This window comes from Cryptomeria japonica, chromosome 4, assembly GCF_030272615.1.
Source record: "Cryptomeria japonica chromosome 4, Sugi_1.0, whole genome shotgun sequence".
Taxonomy (NCBI): domain Eukaryota; kingdom Viridiplantae; phylum Streptophyta; class Pinopsida; order Cupressales; family Cupressaceae; genus Cryptomeria; species Cryptomeria japonica.
In genome coordinates, this window is record NC_081408.1 from 307,281,329 (window position 1) to 307,296,197 (window position 14,869).

Consider the following 14,869-nt stretch of genomic DNA (forward strand, 5'->3'; position numbering starts at 1 on the left):
AAGCTTCTGTGCTCGGTAATCACTATGTAGCATCCCTATGTATACACTTGCCCGCATACATTGTTTATCAACAATTCCTTATTTATAAACAATTCACCAACTGCTTAATCTCCTTGATCACATTTCCCATGATCAATCATAGCCATCAGATCTTCAAACTTTGACTAGGTTCAATTTATCCTTCGATTTGAAAACATTTTACCCCGCCTTGGAACTTGCATACATTTCTTGGAACTTGTGCTAGGGTATTGCAGTTCAATCTGAGCTATAGATCTTCCTGCCGATTTTCCTTTGCCATATATTCTTTAACAACATTCATGGCATACCAATCATTTAATCATAGCCAGCTCATCAGCTTCCTTCATTAAATAATACTTTTATTCATTCAATGCATTCTGTTATTACTCAGTTGCAACTTGGTAAATACTAAACTTCACTCGGTAGACATTCCGCCTTCATTAACCGATAGCGATAACCTTAGGGTTTACTGACTAGGTTCTTTGCTCGGTAACATAGTGTAGTATTAACCTTACAATCAATAACATATGTATGATATCAAAACAATCTAAACATCATGATCTCATCATTGTCTAACTCGGTAATAGTTGCCCATTGAATAATTTATTTCTCCTCTTATTCATCATATTCTTTCTGTGTCTTTTACCGACATCTTTATACTCATCAAATCATACTTCTCAAGATATGGCAACATCATACTGAATTAGAAAATCAATTTCTTGACATCAATGACAAAATAATAATATTAAGACAGTAAACATCCTTAATCAGTTATATCCATAGTCATCAACAACCTTCTCAATATCCTTATTGAAATGCCAACAATCTCTCCTTGTCTATTATAATGCCAAATGCTAACATCCTGTGCATACCCTTTGTAGACTAACCTCGCCTTGTTTCTAACAATTCTTCCTTCTTCATCCAAGTTATTCCTAAAGACCCATTTTGTTTCAATTACATTCTTATCTTTCGGTCTAGGAACAAGTGACCATGTCTGATTCTTCTCTATTTGATCTAATTCTTCATTCATTGCATTAATCCAATCATCATATTTTAGTGCTTCCTTTATTGTTTTAGGTTCTATTGTAGATATCAAGCAAGAGTTTTCTCTTATTTCCGTCCTTGTTTGCACACCAACATTCTTATCACCAATTATCTGCTCTTGTGAATTGTTTAATCTGACATACCTAGGCAATACTGGTATTGGTTATGCATCTTTTGCTTCTTGTTCTTCATTTTCTTCATTGTTGTCATCACTTACCGGTTGAGCACCTAATTCTCCATTTGTCGGTTCTTCATTGTTCTATGCTTCCGGTTCCATAATCACAAGTTTCTCATCATCTTTTTCAGGCTCACATCTGTTAGTGTAGACGTATAAAAATGACCACTTTCCTAAATGAATATTTAATGTTCATATCATTCTCATTCCTCTATTTCATTAAATTCAGTTTAATTAAATCACCCACAGTCATCTATTTGATTAAATAAGTTATTTAATTTATTTTAATTAAATTCACCTAGACCTTTCATATCATTTAATTGAATAAATCACTTTATTTAATTAAATCCCCTTTCTACTCTTTTTAATTAAATTTACATTTAATTAAATGGTTCACTTCAAATAAATAAATCTAATTTATTTAAATCCTCCACTTGCATCTATTTTGTTGAAAAAAAGCAATTTATTTTAAATAAAATAACCCTCCACCCACTTGCATTCTCCTACATCTCCCACTTGCCTCCCTAAACCCCCTTCTAGATTCTTCTAATCACTTCTAATTTAGCCCAATCCATCTCCTAAACATTGTCACATCCCTAAACAAAGGGAAGTCACTTCTCAAACCCTTAAAGTCTTCAAATAACCATTAAAGGCTTTATATCCTCAACAACTTAACCATTTAAGTCTCTTACATAACCATTAATGGTTAACTCAACCTTCTTACATGGTTGGAGACTTTTTGCCTAACTCAATCCTCATCTAACCCTAGGGTCTCATCAAGCATTCATTGCTTTGACCATGGTTATTCCTTTAACCCTTGCACAAGAGTTTATCCTTTGGGTAAAAGCTTTATCCAATGAGTTTTCTTAACCTAACCTTAACCTTTACCTTCTTAAGGTAACCATGAGGTTTTCTCAAGCATTTAATGCTTCTTGCATCTCCTCTCAAGCAATCTCTTGTTGACAATCGTCACCATTTCATTGGTGAGAATTGAGTGCATGGATTGATAACTTTCAATCCTAGCCCTTGATAAGATCATCCAATCTTGACCATCCATTGCCCTATTTTTCCTATAAATAGAGCCCTAATTCTCTCATTCTAGGGATCCAAGTCTTTAGCATCACACTTATACTCATTTTATCAAGCATTTCAATCCCTCTTTGAATAAAAATAATCTAATAAGAATTTTAGAAGTATTTCTCTTTATCATAATAATCATATTAAGCTAGTATATCATGTTAGGATACTTCTTTTACTAATCTTTTCATCTTATCATCATATACATACTAGTTTAATTCATTTTTGTTAATATCATGCATATTTAGGATTGCTTTCATGTTAGATTGATCAAAACATCCCTCATTCTCATGATTGTCATCCCTAAGTCACTTTGCTCAGTGATCTGAGAGAAAAGGCATTGGCTTAAGGGGTCTTGTGAGATAGAGAACAATGGAACATCCCTTAGGAAGTTGAACTATTCCATACAGCTCCATAACTTGCACCAAGAGTCCCATTGGTGTGTGTACTAGCCATGATTTCGTAATTTTCATTTCATCGAGCCACTTTTCCCGCATACAACTAGTACCTTCTGACTTTCCAAAGAGACCATCTACCTTCACTTTAGCACTTTCAATAATCTTCTTAGTTTTCTTATTGTAACATTTATATTCCTCACTTCTAGTAGAGTAACCAAGAAAGATTCCCTCATCAGATTTTGCATCAAATTTCTCAATGTGATTATCTGTCTTAATAAAACATTGACTCCCAAATTTTTTGAAATAACTTACACAAGGAGTTTTTCCATACCATATCTCACAGGGTGTTTTGTTGTTTCCTCTTTTTACTAGTACCTGGTTTAAAGTGTATACAATAGTGTTGACTGCTTCTCTCCAAAACATTTTAGGTACATTACCCTATAATAGCATGGTTCTAGTAGCTTCAACTATTGTTCTGTTTATCCTTTTTTCTATGCTATTCTGTTGTGGTGTCCTCAGAGCTGACATTTGTCTCTTGATACCCTGTTAATCACAATACAACAAATTTATCATATGTGAATTCTCCTCCCCAGTCTGATCTTAAACACTTCAAGTTCTTACAAGTTTCATTCTCAACCAAAGCTTTAAATGATTTAAATTTACTAAATGCTTTTGATTTCTCCTTCAAAAATGTCACCCACATCATTTTAGAATAGTCATTGGCAAGGAAAACTTTAAGAAACCCCCCCCCTTGGACAAGGTGTAAAAACCTGGCGAAAGTTGTATAATTCCGAGGAAAATTTTAATTTTACTGGCAAATTTTTGTAGTTTATGGAGAAAAATAATAATCTCCATTAGCGAATTAGCCGTGATTGCTCAAAGTTTGTGAAAAATCTTGGCAAATTGTAATGTTTTTAAAACCCAAAAAATATTTGCATGGGTGAATTGTAATGTTTTCAAAACCAGAAAAATATTTGCATTGGCAATTTCAACCTATTTTCAAACCATTAAAAAAAATATTGGCGATTTCAACCTATTTTCAAACCATAAAAATAAAATATTGGCAATTTCAAGCTATTTTGAAACCATAAAAAAAAATATTGGCGATTTCAATATATTAACTTTAAGTCATTAAAACACATGACACACAGTCGTCAACTCTCTGCCTGGAAGACTGCTCATTAGGGCATCTCACAACCTAGCAACAAGCCCTTACGACTCTCTCTATCTCTAAATCACAAGATGAAAATGCTAAGCCTTCGTAACCTCGAGATCTAGCGACTGAGGGAAATTGAATTGCCACTCACCAATTCTTGACCACAAAATGTTAAGTCCTCATCATCGCAGCGACTTGGAGATAGTGGTAACTTTAACCCTTGTCGCATACTCACCAACATAAAACTGTTTATCTCTTAACTGCTAGCACTTCACTCACAAGCTTGCGGCTTGATCAAGTCTTCAGACATTTAACTTCGCGAGCTGGCGATAACCATTAAACCTAACCACAGACTGTCTAGTCGCTAGCTCGTGACCTAAAAATGCTAACATTAAACAAACATGAGAGCTAGCGACAACTGTATGAAATGAGTTACTCGCTAACTCTTGTGGCTATAATGTATGACATCAGACCAACTTGAGACCTCGCGACCAAAGCAATTTCACTAACAATCTCCAGCTCGGTAGCATAAAATGCTAACACCCAAAAAGTTAGAGATGTCGCGATGTAAACCCAAACCAACTTGTCGCCAGCTTGCGGCTTGATCACATCTTCAAACATTTTACCTCGCGAGTTGGTGATAACCATAAAACTTAACCACAAACTATCTGGTCAGTAGCTCACAACCTAAAATTTTTAAGGCTTGGATGCTGACTCATTCCTGAGGGACTACTTTGAAGGTTTCTCGTGAGTTGAGGTTGATTAGACAAGCGAGGACGATAGTTTCAGAGGCATAAAAGGGTTGGATAGCTTCTGAGTTAGAGATGGGAGATCACAGATTTCTCTAAGAAATAAGAGCTCAAGTTGCTTGTTGTCAGGGATTCTAAAGCAGGATTTGTCCAATCAAGGAGGAATAAAATCAAAACAAAATCGTTCACAATAGATGAGCCTTAGCAGGATGTAGTGGATTTGATAGGCATGACTTCTAGAGTCTACAGTCATGTTGAAAAACACCAAAATTATGATTTTTCACGTGAATGAGCATCACCAAATGAAGTGGGAAAATGTTATAAATACAATGGAGTGGTGACTTAATTGGTAGAAGAGAAAAGAAACCTTTTTCATTTTATAAGAGTGGTTTTTTCCTCAAAAAGGAAGATGATGTTTGAGCAGGATCGTGCATGGAGTTGTTGTGTGCTTTGTGATACCGGATGAGTGTTTTTTTGTTTTCTTTTGTGTGAGTTTGTTTATTGTCAGAGGGGTTGTGAAAGTGAGAAGGATTTCCAGAGGGGGTGTGAAAGCCTTTTCTTGTCAAGAAAGGCCAAGCATGGCGCATCCTCTACTTCTACTCTGCCATAGGATGGCAAGGGGTTTGAAGAAGGAGCCTACAGAGGAATGAAAGAAGGATTTGATTGGGTGGGGAGTGGCAACCAATCATCTTTGTGACGACATGGAAGCTACGACCCCTCCCCAACATATTACATTTACCCTAAAGCTCCTGTTTCCACTTTCCCTGATCGTGGGCATGAAGGCTCGAGCTCCTCTTTCCATTTTCTTTGTTCCTGGGCATGAAGGCTTCCTCCTCTATTCGGAAATGATCTGTTGGATAGAACGTAACATCTCACATTCCATCCGAAGGCATAAGGGTGATAATGTCATGGATCAAGGAATTTTGCAAATTGTATAGTCATTGGGGTTCCTTTTCTGGTTCCAGTAGTGATTCTAGACTCTAGGTGAAGGGAGCAAGTTGTATACTGTATAGTCATTTACAGAGCAAATGAAAAGCATTTAGTTTCAATCTTTGTACAGGTTCTTGAAGGAGTTATATATAAATTTATTTTGTGTATAATTCTATCTCTTTCAAATGATCAGAATCATGAGTTTTAACTTTTTTCATTTGTTGCATTGTTATGGTGTATGTAATTTTTCATTTAATGCTTCCTATTATGCCCAAGAATGCAAAATTTTTGTTAGTCTGGAATCATATTAAGGATTCACCTCATTGTAATTGGTGGTCAGATTATAGTTATAGAACACCTCCATATATATTACATAAACATCCATAGCATATAAAATCATAAGAGTATTAAAAATGAAAGTATCAAACAACACAATAGATATGAATACAACATAATTAGTAAAACATGCATGCAACTCAATTAAAGGGAATATCTTTTGAGGATCCAATTCCATGATAGATGTTATAGAAAAATCACAATTTCATAATCAAAGGCAAACAAGAAAACATATTCACCCACAATGAATCAACTATTATAATTGGAAGGTCACTTCACCAAGTCAACATCAAGACAACAAACCAATGCCTTATCCTAGGGTGTAGAGTCACTTATAATTCAAAGACAACCTAATAATAAACTTCAATAAGATTCATTTGCAGATAAATAGGAATGAAATTATGAATAATGCCATTACATACACAACCCAAATTCATATGTAAACTGAAAGACCCTTGACCATTCAATCCATAGTGAAAACATAAATTCAACACAAAGACAATTATGTGAAGATCTCAAACTACAAATGGTATTGATATTATATTCATAATGAATCATGATATTAGAAAGTAAATTCACAATGCGATTTATCTATGCACTTATCAAATTCTTGAACAATTGAGCTATCATAACTATATAAGAGTTTTCAACATCAATAAAAGTGGCCAACTGGCCATCCCTCTCTACTGATCAAAAAGAAAAAGTGGTCATCCCTCTCAAATTAATCTTGGAATCCTTTTATAAGATGAGGATTCAACAAACTTAGAATTACTGTGAGGAATCTTGGGTAGCAACCTCAACCTGCCATTTCTTCTTTGGCTTTAGCATGGCTTGCCACCTATCCACCTCTTTGTCTATTGGCCAACTGAATGCATTTACCTCTTCCAACTTTGCAACTGAATCTGTCCATCTAACATTTGTAACTGCCCTGGACTCAATAATAAACTTTGCATGGTCAACCTCAACCTTGAACAATGAATCAAGCATACCGTTAAGGAAATCAACATCAACCTATTCATTTATATGCTTGATTATTTCTTCTTGCTCCAGAATCAAATCGAATTCACTGGTCCAATTAGAAACTAATTTCAAATCTCCATTACTACCATAAATTGAAGGCACCAATTTACTATAACCTTCCCCAAATGTCTGCAATTTTTCATTTATAAGCACATCCTTCCCTGTGAAAAATGCATAAGCTGAATTCATTAACTCGACCATGTCTTTAGTGTCATTGATCTTGGGAGGGAACTCATTGCTATACATCATTGCAGTATCTAGCTTATCCATTAATTTGCTTCTTTTTGACCAAACATTGAACAAAGGTCCAAGAAAAGCGACAGCCTCAGAGGATGTGTTACTTGCCTCTTTCAAAGAAATGTGCAAATCATGCACTACCATCAATTTTCCTTTCAATACATTAATCTTGTGTTTCAGAATTCCTGCCACAACAGAGATAGCCTTGACATTTTTTTCATTTTCAAGCTTTTCAATTTTCCTTGTGTATTCCTCCATTTTTGCTATCACATCAGCTGGTATTTCTTGTACTTGTTCTGTAATTTGTATTGGAGGGGGCTCATTTGAAATTTTTTCTTTCAACTCCACTAACTCTTCCTCCGGAGCACCCTTCTTCATCAGTGTCGCAACAACATTTGTAATATCCTTTCTTTACCTACGAGTTGGCGACCACTGCAAATCTAACAAAACAACTTATTTCATCGCAAGCTCGTAACTAGAAACTTAACTTGACTTAAACCATTGTGATCTCGCGACAACAAGACACTTAACTACCGTCGCATGCTCGCAACACTTTTTGACTTAAGACTTACAAACCTGCGAGCATGTGATGACCACAAAATCATACCAAAACTTACCTGTTGCCAGATCACAACGTAAAATGCTAAACAACTTCAAAAACTGCGAGCAAGCGATGAAACCAACTAAGCTGTGATACCAACCACATTGCATGATCGCAAATTAAAATGACTTAACTGTGAACACCTCGCAAACTTGCGATAACATAAACTCATACCCAGTCGCAACCTCGCAACATAAAATGGTATTTGGGCATCGTCACTTCTCTCAAGTCTCATTAATTGCACACTTGCAACCGGTTATAACAATTTGGAAAGGAACCGGTGAGTTAGCGACAATGCTACCAAATCCTCTTAATCATAAGCTCGCAACTTCTTTTACGAATCCTCAAAGAAGCTCGCGAGTGAGGGACAACCGTTGATCTTCATCAAGCCCTTTAGTCGCAACCTCACAACAACATTTGTAATATTCTTTCTTTACCTGCAAGCTGGCGACCACTGCAAATATAACAAAATAACTTATGTCATTGTAAGCTCGCAACTCAAAACTTAACTTGACTTAAACCCTTGCGATCCCTCGACAACAAGGCACTTAACTGCCATTGCATGCTTGCAACACTTTTTGACTTCAGACTTACAAACCTGCGAGCATGCAATGACCACAAAATCAGACCAAAACTTACTTGTCACCAGATCACAACGTAAAATGCTAAACAACTTCAAAACCTGCGTGCAAGCGATGAAACCAACTAAGCTGCAATACCAACCACATAGCATGATCGCAAATTAAAATGACTTAACCATGAACACCTCGTGACCTTGTGACAACATAAAATCACACCCAGTCACAACCTCGCAACATAAAAAGGTCAAGTACAAAACATCTTGCGAGGTAGAGACAACTAAAATCTCCTATTACTCGCAAGATCGCGACTTAAACTGACTTGATGATAAAGGACCTGCGAGCTAGCGATAACCATAAAATCTCAAAACTTTTTATCTCTTGACTGTAGCGACCCAGCGAGTACCAACAAAAATCGATGTTTTATGTTAATTTACCATCATAAATAGGCGTGAGAAGTGGCACACAGACCATTAATGACTTAGTACTTACTTGCTAACTCTCGTGGCTATAATGCATGGCATCAAACCAATTCGAGACCTCACGACAAAAGCAATTTCATTAACAATCTCCAGCTTGCTAACATAAAATGATAATACTCAAAAAACTAGAGACCTCGCGATTTAAACCCAAACCAACACTCACTAACTTGCCACTTAAATTGTTAAACATGAAATTTATCTGCTAGTTAGAGATGAAACATTAAAAATATCTCATTGTCTCAATGTCTGACCAACCGTTTGACCACACTTGACGTTGACATGGACAAATAAAGAGAGGAAAACTCAGATTTTCAACGTAGGACAACTTCAGTTTACTAGCCAACTAAGAAAAATGAACATCATGTTAAGCATTTAATATAGAATAGTAGAATGGTTCTAGCAGTAACAGTTATGAAATATGAATAATTTTATGGATCTTGTGACACAAATTGTTGCATTTCATGTTCAACATAATGTGGAACCAAATATCAGTTTACTAATAATTCAATTGTTTACTAATAATTCAGAAAATAAATTCTAATTGTTTACTAATAATTCAAATTCACAATTAAAAATATAAAATAAGTATCTGTTCTGATTGACAAATTCAAGGAATACAATATCAAAAATCATCAATGACAACTATAGTATTGCAATTTTGCAAATTGAAATTGTAATATGACTCAAGAAGTGTAGTATAGTTATAAATACCTATAAACTGACTGCTAATTCACTTTAGTGACTCACTCTGAGCTTTCTATATCCCAAATGGACTTAAGATCCGGAAACTGACTAGTACTAACAGGTTCATCTTCATTCTGAGTTGGGTTTTCAAAAATTTCTTCGTCTTCATGCTGACTCTGAGTTTGGGATCCATCATTTGTCTCAGCACTAGCACTAGCAGTAGCACCACTAGCTTTTAAAGTGTTGTACAACCCTCATCTTTCACGCATGGAATTCTAGATTTCCAGTGCCCTATAATTCCATATCTGAATATAGACCGTCTAGGCTCAAGCATGTCATTTTATGTAGAGTGCTATACTCATTGATAGACATAGTTCTATCTTGGGCTTTCTTAACAAGTTTGTTCATTGAATCCAACACAGGGAGAAGACTAGCTAAAGTTAATAGAGTCTCTATATCACTTAACTTATGTAAGAGATCAGGAGCTTTGTTAACTGTGAGACATTTCTCATACATTAGTCCGATCAAGGATTGTTTTTTTGTTAGAACTCGTTCCATTGGTCCGTGCAAGGAGATCCATTTGGTCTCAACATCCCTAAGAAGCTTGTTTCCTATTGTTACTCCCTCAGCAAAAATATGAAATTCTACAAAATGTTTAGGACTTCAGCAGAAGTATGAGTGGAGCTTGTGGACCAGATCTTCCACTTTTGACACTGTAGGGAAATTGCTTACAATTCTATATGCTAAATTCATTCGATGGGCCATGCAGTGAATGCCAATCATGTATGGTGCAATACTAGTTTGTAATCTTGCGCAAAGACCGGTCCTTTGACCTTGCATTAATACAACTCCATCAGCTCCAACACACACCAACTTCTTGACAATTGTTAAGTCATCCATACCAGCAATTTTATTCAAAGCTTTCTTAACTTCCAAATATAAATTTTCTGCTATTGAATTGCCCCTCATTTTATGAACATAGAGTAGATGAGCTCGGTGGACGTGTTCTTTTACGGTATACACATGCATACAAACCCAAGAAGTGTTATCTATTGCAGTAACTTCATCTATGGATAATGAAATGAAATGTGACTCTTTTACACTCTCTTGGAAATTTTTCTTTTCCACCTCATCGAGACAGTTTGCCATTTCCCATCCAGCGCTTATTGACCAATGTGACATATGATAGTGAGGAATATTCAAAAAAGATAATAAATTACTAAATTTTGGGAAATCTTTCATAGGACACCCTCTCGACAAAATATGAAAAACAACACTCATCTGAATAGTCTTTGCCAGGTTTGCATCTTTCGTTGCATGTTCAAGCCCAACCTTGATTGTATTTCCAAATCCACTATTACCAATCAGTGTCATTTTGTGGTTATGCTCTTCATATTCCACAACATACTTAACATGAAGACATTCTTCCTTTGATTTCCATCTTATTACTCATGTTTCCTTTCCGTCTATGATCTATTTTTCATAAACCTTACCAATATGCTTTTCTATGGTGTCAAGCTTTAGCTGCATCTTCTTCTCTCTTCTAGTTTTCCAGCTACAAATCTTACACCTGCATTCTATTGGTTGTTCATCATTGTTTGGGACCAGTTCAATGAATGGGTACTTTGCTACCCAATCAATCTTAAAACTCCTTGTCATCTCCCACTCTCGCCCCAGTTTTACTTTCCTTTTTCTTTTCTTCCTACCAACATCATCTTCAGTACTAGCATTTGCATCCGAGTGAATTATCTCATTGTGTGTATCCCTTATAACATCTTCTATCATGTCGGTATTGTCATCCTCATTTGATGCCTTTAACTCAATGACAATCCCACCTTATAGTGGTGGTGAGCTACTGTGAATGGCTTCTGCAATTGCAAAGGTTGATGTACCAGAAACTTTGCCAATTCCAAAGAAAGACCTTATGGTAGTATCTTTAAGTTTAAGTTTTGGGTGTTTTGATGGCCTCTCAATCCCTTTAGTTTCACCGCCCTGAGGAGTCTTACCCTTGTCTGACATCCCAATCCCTTCACCACCCTGAGGAGTCTCAGTCTCACCCTTGTGTGACATCTCAATCCCTTCACCACCCCGAGGAGTCTCACCCATGTCTGACTGTGACATCTTGAGTCTTGACCTCTCACTATGAATTAAAAGTTAAAACTAATACTATCAAGTATGAAGAAATGATTACTCACCTTTATGCCTTCTCAACTCTCCGAATTAGGAATCAAGAATGCCTGGACCTGTGTTGCAAGATTGTAACTCTAGCCCTCCACCCTACAATGAACTTTGACTTTCCAACTCAATTTGCGGAATGCGAATTGAGACTCGAGAGCTCCCAATTTACTAATCAGACATGAACAAATTGTAAGAAAGAGTGTATTTATAGCAATCCATGATTGCATTTTTGGCGAATTGCATGGGCATGCAATGAACATTTAATTTAAGCGGGTTGAAATGGGTCCTCAAATGCTTATAATGTTTGAATTGATATTGGCGAATTTGGCCGACGCGTGCAATGAACATTTAATTTACCATTGGTGAATTAGGTCCTAGGTACGTGGTTGTTTTACTATTGCTGGCAAATAACAAAGGTGATCTAATACCCACGTTCAAGTAATTCTAGGCGAATATTACGGGCATGCACATTGACAATGTGTGGTCATTGGTGAAGCCAGATTCTACAATGTACCGTTAACCCTGAAATTCCAGGCGATTTGACCATGATGTTGTCCCAGACTATTCGCGTGGAATTCACCAATTGGCAAAGATTCACCACTAAAATCTCTCTGGTCATTGGTGAAAATAATGAAATACCTATACTTGTAATAACTCTTTGTTCTCATAAGGTCACAGAGATTAAATCTTTACCAAATCTAAAATATTCTTAGAAGTACAATTCTTGCTCTTGAAAGAAATAGAGTCCATCTTACCAATTTGACAATCTTTGCATATCACATTATTTGGTTTAACAATTTGGGGTAATCCTCTTATAACACTTGACTTTCTTACCTTAGCCAGATTATCAAAATTAATATGACAACATCTTTTATGCCACAACCAATTATCTTCTATTCTTGCAACTAGACAATTATTAACATTGCTATTCAAATGGAATAAGTTACCTCTAGTTTGCTTCCCAGTAGAAATTAGTTCACCATTACCTCCAAGAATTCTCTAGACTCCACTTTTAAACTTAAGCAAATAACCTTTATCATTGAGCTGACCAACCTTAAAAGATTATGCTTTAGACTATCAACCCAAAACACATCATCAATATTACTCTTCCCTTTTAGAGAAATTGAACCTTTACCTTTCACCATGCAAGGAGAGTTATTTCCAAATCTAACGACACCACCATCAAATTCATCAAGGGTTATGAACTTACTTTTGTCTCCGGTCATGTGGTGTGATCAACCATTGTCTATAATCCATTCATCACTATTCTCCATATGAGATACCAGTGCCTTTTCATCTGCCAGTTCCTCCTTCATGGCTACAAACACAATTTCCTCATTGTCATCTTCATCTTTAGACTCCTCATCGGTCACACTTTCATCTACTGCAACATAACAATGTTTCTTATCTTTTCCTTTGAATCTCCTAAACTTCTCTTTCTTATCAGCATTAGAACAATTAGCAGCAATATGACCAATTTTACTACAAGAAAAACACTTCAAAGGTAGATTTACTTTATACTTACCGGTGCTTCTTAGAAATCTTTTTGCTAACAGTGCCTCAAGTTCCATCACCTGATCTTCATTGTGTTACTTCCATGACTTGATCTGCACTCATGATTTTGACATATATCTTTTCCTTTTCTAGCAGATGAATCAGTAATAGAATCTTTAAAGGAAGATTCAATAGATTTTGTCACACTATTGTCAAAACTATTCAACTCAAAAGTTGTAAGCTTACCAATCAATGAATCAACAGTTACCTTATCCTTTGAAATAGATCTAAGTTCTTGGATTACAAATACTCTAATAGCATATTGAGGTTGAAGAGTTCTAAGTATTTTACTTACTATTGTGTCATCATCTATTTTACCTCCAACACTCTTTATGCCACCAACAACTTCTTTGATTCTCTGACCATAATGTGAAATATTTTCTCCATCAAACTTTCCTCTCAAGCTTTCCTCTTTGGCTCTTTGTACATGCTCATCTCCTCCATAGATTATATCTAACTTTTCCCAAACCTCACCTGCAGTTTCCAATCCTTGAGCATCAATATATTTTGAATTAGATAAAGTACTAACAATAGCTTCCAAGGCTTGCATGTTCTCTTCCTTCTCTTTGAGTTCATCTGGTGTCAAGGGAGTAGTAGTAGGAGCAACATATTTTGTTTCAATTTTCTTCCAATATTGTGCACCAAGACCTTTGATGTAGATTTTCATTCAATCTTTCCAGATCTTGTAGTTATCCTTGTTGAACTTAGGACCCTCTTTCCTTATCATCTTGACTTCCTTGGAATATTTCCCTCAAGTAGTTAGGGTTTCTGCACACAAAGGACCAATGCTTTGATACCAATTGTTAATTCTACAAGGGTCCGGTTAATACTGATAGGGGTGGGGGTGAATCCGTATTAAGACCAATTTGAAACTTTAAACCCAAATCAAACTTACAAAAAATCTAACTTCATTTACCACATATGCCAATCCATTAAACAATACCTATAACCACTGATAAATCTCTAATAAACTACTTAACTGATGTATTAAAAAATAATGAATAAACTAAAAATAATCAATAACATCACATGAAAATCATTCCACACGTGAACACCATATTTTTGACATGGAAACCCAAATAGGGAAAAACCACAGTGGGAGTTAGTACCCACAAAGATTTGTACTCTTTTGAAGTATGCCCTATTAGGAGCTTACAATACGCCCTGTTAGGAGCGTACCTTATTAGGAGTCACCTGGTTAAGGGATTTGGATGTGCAACCCGGTTAGGAGTTTAATGACCTATTAGGATCAACCTCATGAGATGATTTGCCACTCTTTTTGAGAGCTACCCTGTTAGGGGATTTACAAGATTAAGGCTTGTCAGGACCTACCCGGTTAAGGGATTTAATTTGCTATAATTGTTAGAGAACAACAGTGAAAAAGAGATCTGTTACTTGCACTTCTCAGCTTGCTAAATCAGATCTAGTTATGCTCCACTATCTGTAACTCTCAAGCAAATCTCACTCTTCTTTGGTATGGATTCACACTCTTCTCTAAAATCACCGACACTTCAAAACATCAACTAAGCCAACATAAATAATGCTTTCCACTAGGTCAGCCACTAAACCCTAAATTACATCATAGATCATCACATATCTTTACAACTCATTACAGATCATCATATGGATCATTACAATCAATTACAAATTAA